Here is a 6,489-nt window from a genome sequence, read left to right as displayed (position 1 = left end):
GGGTGAGCGGCTAGTGGTTTTCGGGGGTGGGGGGATGAACGGCTGGCGGTTTTCAGAGATGAGGGATGGTCGCCGGCGTTAAGGGGTTTGGGTGCCGGCAACGGTGGGTGGAGTCGGCAATGAAGTGCGGTGGCGCTGGCGGAGGGGAGGGGGCTGGGGTTGGCTGGGGCACCAGTGGGTGGGGTTGGGTTTTTTTTTTAAATAAAAATAATTTAATTATTTACAAAAATATAAAAACTAACTATGGTTAATTGTTTAAATTAAAATAAGTATTATCTTTGGTAATCAAAACTTAGGTTTACCAAAGATAATAAAATTTTTTGTAATTCACCACTGAGAAAAGTAAAAAGTATGGTGTTACCAAAGAGAATTTCCCTTTTTTTTTTTGACAGAAAGAGCAATTGTACTTAGGAATTTTCTTGCAACATTAAATAATCCCTATCTATTAGTTCAATTATTAGAGTTAAAAAATACAATTTTTTTTTTTATGAAGCAAAGTTAAAAAAATACAATTAGTTTGGCGTGAAGTAAATTTGTTTGGAAAAAAACTTGCTAAAATAAAACCCTATAATACGGAGTAGTAGGAAGATGAGCAACTCCAATGATAAGCTAACCGTCAAATTAGCTTGTCATGTCCATAAGCTTTTATTGAGTTTGCCCCACTTTATTTTTGTAAATAAATTAATAATTTTATACAATTACCATCTTTGTAAAAGCCAAATTAATGAAAAATTTGTTGATTTATTTACGAAATGTCATATGATAAACAATTGATGGTGTGTTTATCAATTAGAGAAAGTTATTTTTTTTTATACTACTCCCTCCGTTTCTTTTTGTTTTTGACGTATGGAATTATGCACGATTAATAATTATGTAAAATTGAGATATATTTACATAAATTCAATCATTAGATATACAAATTTAATTAAAAAAGGGAATATTATACATGTGGGGTAAAGAAAGTACTTCCTTCGTTTTTTAATACTTGAAACACTTCCCTAAAATGGAAATGTCACAATACTTGCTAGTTGCTACACACCATAAATAGAAAGTTATGTTAGGGAAAAACTATACTATTTCCCTTATTTAAAGCACATGACCTACTAAATTACACTTCTAACTACCATTCACCCCATTTTAAAGTGTATTACTGTTGAATTATTTTGAGAATTGGAGACAAAATTCATGTAATTAATTAATTTACGTAGGATATGGTGTTGTGGATTAATTAAACAAGATTATTAAAGCAAATAACAAGATTAATTAACCTTGGTAAAAAGGTTGAATGAAGAACCTTGGTTTAAAAGGAGAAGGCTCAATTAATAGGAAGCAAAAGGGTTGGAGTTCTGCCACCCTCTCAGCCGCCCGGTCTGGTAGGTAGCCGCCTGATCAGGCGCGAGGCTGCTTCTGGTATCTTGCTCCACCGCCCAGTCGGGCAGCCGCCGCCCTACCGGGCGCGAGAACGAGATACAAATTCTGCTGGGTTTTTGCTCGATCGGGCTACCACCGCCCGATCAGGCGCGAGAAGTTGCAGAGATTGACGTCCATAATCGCCCGGTCGGGCGGTGGCCGGCCCGATCGGGCGCGGGTCTTGGGTGTATGAAATTGACGGTGAACGTCAGTTTCTTTCGAGAGAATAATTGAGGGGTTTTGCTTTGTTATTTGCCTTGAGTATAAATATGTTCTTTTGGAACATATGTTAGATATAAGAGAATTTTGAGAGGAGAAAAGGTGAGATTCCTTTTTTCTTCTTGAAAATATATTGTAAAGTTTAATTATCATCATCACAAATCACATACACTTATCTACATTGAATTGTAATCATCCTACTTGTGATTGCAACTGTTCTTCGTTGTATCTCCTAAGTAAATTTCCGTGAAACCCGGTTGTAGTATAGGGTCGGAATTATACTTTTAGAAAAGTGATTCCGTTCACGCCTCGAAGATTTTACCAGTTTATTTCATTTGCTTTCTTTGTGACCCTTGTTAAAAACAAAATCCCCAACAATCCAAAAGTATAATCTCTACAAAGATGGCAAATGTGAAGGGTATGATGACGAATTTCCAGAAATTGAACAAGTTCGAGGGTGAAGATCTTGGTATGGAGATGCAAACGAAGATGGTGATATTTCTTGTGGGATTACAAGAAAAAAGGTTTGATGGAAGGTTTTCTCTAGTCAGTTATATGATCAAAGTCACTCCATTCAAGTAAGGGGTTTCTTATTTGTGATTAATATATATTTATATGTTTGATTATTTATCTCTATGGTTAATTCTTGACATGTTTAATTAATCTAAGTTTATTGATTGTATCTTGATTATTATTAGAGATATGTTGTCTTGTAATTATGCCCATTAAAGATGATTGGTAAAATCATGATGGTTGGTTAAAACCATGTAATTTAACATTGTTAATGGATGAACTAAGTATTATTATAGTTCATGAAATGGGTGTGAATTACTATTTATTTTTACATTGATAATAAGATACTTAAGATGTTTTTTCTGGGTATTGTTAATATATTTGCTAGAAGGTTAATTCTTGCTATAGATGGACGGTTTAATAGCCATGATTACTTGTTATACAAAGTATGTATTATTTCATCTTGTTACATGGGTGATGGGTTGTCAATTGATGGTTTGTACTTTGTATGGCCTAAATGATGTTGTTTCATTTATGGCAGTTATTTATAGCGGTTACTCATGTATGGTCTAATAATCCATGGTACTTATTCATGAAAGGTTGAATGGCCTTGTTTTCGATTTTGTGAATGTAAGTTTACATGCATGAATTAAATCAAGTAGTCATTTAATTATTGACAAAGGTATATGTCACTTTGTGATGTGATGGTATTGTATATCATGGCAAGTATAGTCTTGTGATTAATATGTTACAATTATTAGGTTTATTAATGCCTTGTTGTCTTGATATAAAAGTTAATGACATATGTTAAATTGATGATTAATTTGATTCAAGTTATTATTCTATGGTATAATAGAATAATGAAACTACAATGATAAATTATGTTGTAGTTATAGTGAATTAATCATGAATATATAATTCCTTGGTTTAGAGGGTTATGAGTTATATGTTAAGAATGGTTGATTAATTAATAATAATGAATATTCTATGGTGAAATAGAATAAAGGTATGCAATGAGTGTCATGGTCTATGACATGAGGTTTTTGTATTGAATTATTGTAATTGATTAAATCAACGTTTAATTTAAGGATTTTTTTGAAAATAACACCACAAATTTTACAAAAAATGGATTATAACACCACATAATCTCAAACTTTGATTATAACACCACAAAAAAATCCAAAAATTGGATTTCACCACCTTCTAACTGAATTTTGGATGAAATCCGTTAGTGGGACCCAAGATAGACACGTGGCAATAAGACATTGGTTTAAAAAATAAAGGTAAAAAAAATTAAAAAAAAAAAAAGAAAAACACCCTATAACCCTAACCCAGCAACTAGCCCACCACAAGCGGCCGCGACTCCACGGCCGGAGACTCATACTGACGCCGGCAACCCTTCCTTCACCGGCGAAATCACCGCCCATCATCCCCACCCACCACAGCCCCCTTCCCCCCCACGCAAATCCCACCAATCAGTCCGTGCAAACCCTTACCACGAACCACCGAAAACCACCCATGTCGTCGCCTCACCGCAAAATCGACCTAGCTAGGGCTTCGAAAGTGGTTTTCGACCGGTTTGAAGGTGAAGCGGAAGTACAGGGGTGGTTTTTCGAGGAGGAATCGAAGTGGCTGGGAGGTTTCGGCTGGGTTGGGTTAGGTTTCGGCTGACGGTGGTTCGGCGACGATGTGGGCTGGGGTTTCGGCTAGTTTAGGTTGGGGTTTCGATGGTGTGGTGACGGTATCGGAGGTTTTGGGGCAGGGTATGGTGACGACGGTGGTTCAGCGACGGTCTCGGAGCTTCGAGGGTTAGGTTTGGGTGACGGTGGTGGGAACCCACCGGCGGTGGTGGCTGGTTTAGCATTATAGGATTTTTCTTTTTTTTTTTAAAAAAAAAAATAATTTTTTTAATCCAATAAATGAGTGACATGTGTCAAAAGTGAGCCCCACTAACGGATTCTTGGATGGAATCCGTTAGTAGGTGGTGAAATCTATTTTTTTTATTTTTATGTGGTGTTATAATACAAATTCGAGAAAAGGTGGTGTTATAATCCATTTTTTTTCAAAATATGTGGTGTTATTTTCAAAAAAATCCTTAATTTAATTATTGATGTAATTTATGCCTCTATGGTGATAGCAGTATAATTAAGTGTTTGTTGATATTGTTTGTGAAATTTATTCAAGTTATATGGATAATGATAATCTCTTTGTGATTATGAGTTTATACTCTTGGTTACAAAAGGGTATATATGCATGTATTAGACAAAAGCTATGTAAGTGGGCGAATATTGCTTATGTGATTGGTCAATTGAATAGGTTCACTAGTAATTCTAGAATGCTATGTTAATGTTATGTTGGCAAACGGTTTATTGTTTGTTGAAGTACTTGTTGAAAATCATGAATTATGGCTTGTGGTTTAGTGGGTTTCCTTCGGTTATTGAAGGATATTCGGATGCAAGTTGGATCTCAAATAGAGATTGTTCATTCACAAGTGGATGGGTATTCCCATATGGGGGAGGTGTCATGTAATGGGCATCAAAGAAGCAAATTAACTTGCATTGTGCATTCTATAAGACATTGGAGGTCATTGCATTACATTCCGCTAGTAAAGAAGTAGAATGGTTAAGGGTTTTAATGCATGATGAGATTTCTTTGTTGCAAAATCCAATATCACTAATAGTGATGAATTATTGGGATAACAATGTAATTTTTGGCTAAGGCATATAGCCAAGTGTAAAATTATAAAATGGTGAGTTAAGGTATATTGGTGTAAGGTATAGTTACATCAAGGACTTAACCAGGATAGTGTTAAATATATACTATTGTTTATTTTCGTACGAAGTGTTATCTCGCCAGTTTTTTTAAAAAACATGAGTTAGAGATGTTAATAAAAGGATGGCAATCCTTTTAGATTGGAGCCCCATTGTAATCACAATTAGGAGAATCTCAACTTAACGCCCAATAAGACGTTGGGTCTTAAGTTCAATGAGATCAATTCTCTTATTTGATGATTGGGAACTTGTTAAATCATCCAAGGTTAAGTTCCGGTTTTACTGTGATGAAAAGAGGTTGTTTTAACTTAATAGAATTCCTGATATACTGCTCGGTCACAGGAGCATGTTTGGAAATCTACCTATATAAGTACGAAGTTTAGCCGCTTCAAGAAGCTATTAGGGGTGTAGCTTTGATGTACTTATGAATAGATATGGACACATGGCTTATAATATCAAGCTAATATGTATTTAAGTAATTAATCTTGTGTGTGTAATATCTTCAAGTTTCCAAATGTGTTGCTTTTGGTTCAAACGTTTTACGATACCAAATGAATACGAATTCTTGAATTGTATATTGCACTAAGTGGGAGTTCAAGTCTATGTACACTTTCATTTATGCATGAGATTGTTTTGTGATGATGATGTTTTTGCAATGAGTCTAGTTTAATTCTCAAAATGGGGGAGGATTGTTGAATTATTTTGAGAATTGGAGACAAAATTCATGTAATTAATTAATTTACTTAGGATATGGTGTTGTGGATTAATTAAACAAGATTATTAAAGCAAATAACAAGATTAATTAACCTTGGTAAAAAGGTTGAATGAAGAACCTTGGTTTAAAGGGAGAAGGCTCAATTAATAGGAAGCAAAAGGGCTGGAGTTCTGCCACCCTCTCAGCCACCCGGTCTGGTAGGTAGCCGCCCAATCGGGCGCGAGGCTGCTTCTGGTATCTTGCTCCACCGCCCAGTCGGGCAGCCGCCGCCCTACCGGGCGCGAGAACGAGATACAAATTCTGCTGGGTTTTCGCTCGATCGGGCTACCACCGCCCGATCAGGCGCGAGAAGTTGCAGAGATCGACGTCCATAATCGCCCGGTCGGGCGGTGGCCGGCCCGATCGGGCGCGGGTCTTGGGTGTTTGAAATTGACGGTTAACGTCAGTTTCTTTCGAGAGAATAATTGAGGGGTTTTGCTTTGTTTTTTGCCTTGAGTATAAATATGTTCTTTTGGAACATATGTTAGATATAAGAGAATTTGAGAGGAGAAAAAGTGAGATTCCTTTTTTCTTCTTGAAAATATATGCAAAGTTTAATTATCATCATCACAAATCACATACACTTATCTACATTGAATTGTAATCATCCTACTTGTTGTTTTGGATGTTTTTGTCCCTCGGGAGAGTTACAACTCGGAGACTGATCTAGCGGGAGTTGTACCTGCAAAACATTTGCCCTTTTTTCGGGATTTGCGGCTTTCTCGGGATTTAGGCCTGAAGGCCGCCCTTTTTTCCCTTGATTTCTGGAATGACACGTTTCAGGCATTGATTGGTCCACTTTGGTCCAACCTGAAGCTGACA

Source organism: Chenopodium album, chromosome 13, assembly GCF_948465745.1.
Source record: "Chenopodium album chromosome 13, dcCheAlbu1.1, whole genome shotgun sequence".
Classification (NCBI taxonomy): domain Eukaryota; kingdom Viridiplantae; phylum Streptophyta; class Magnoliopsida; order Caryophyllales; family Amaranthaceae; genus Chenopodium; species Chenopodium album.
This window is presented reverse-complemented; position numbering follows the sequence as displayed.